The sequence below is a fragment of the Trichomycterus rosablanca genome, chromosome 11 (assembly GCF_030014385.1).
Source record: "Trichomycterus rosablanca isolate fTriRos1 chromosome 11, fTriRos1.hap1, whole genome shotgun sequence".
NCBI lineage: Eukaryota > Metazoa > Chordata > Actinopteri > Siluriformes > Trichomycteridae > Trichomycterus > Trichomycterus rosablanca.
This window is the reverse complement of record NC_085998.1, coordinates 18909832-18910263: the sequence shown is the minus strand read 5'-3', so window position 1 is coordinate 18910263 and position 432 is coordinate 18909832.

Here is a 432-nt window from a genome sequence, read left to right as displayed (position 1 = left end):
CTGTTAACATTGATGTCTCATTATGATAAACTGTACCTATTGTTAGACAATAATGTATAAATGTTGGCAAATAGTGAGATACACTTGGCTGTTTTGTCATGTACCCCTAGAATATGGGTGCACTAGAAATGCACCCATTAAACACCAATAAGAACACCTGCTTATTTATATGATCTAATCCAGGGTTTTTCAAACAATGGGTCGCAGAGAAAAATAATAATAATTAAATAAACCTGTATACGAACGGGCGTAAATATTATAAATATCCTTGTGGAGGCTTTATGTTACATTTTGTTTAGAGAAAGTACGATGCATTGTGTTGCCTGGTTTACGTAAAAAATGAAAGGATGGACTAAATGTGGATCGCTTGAAAAAAAGTTTGTAAAACGCTGATCTAATCAGCCAGTCACATGGCAGCAGCACAAAGCTTAA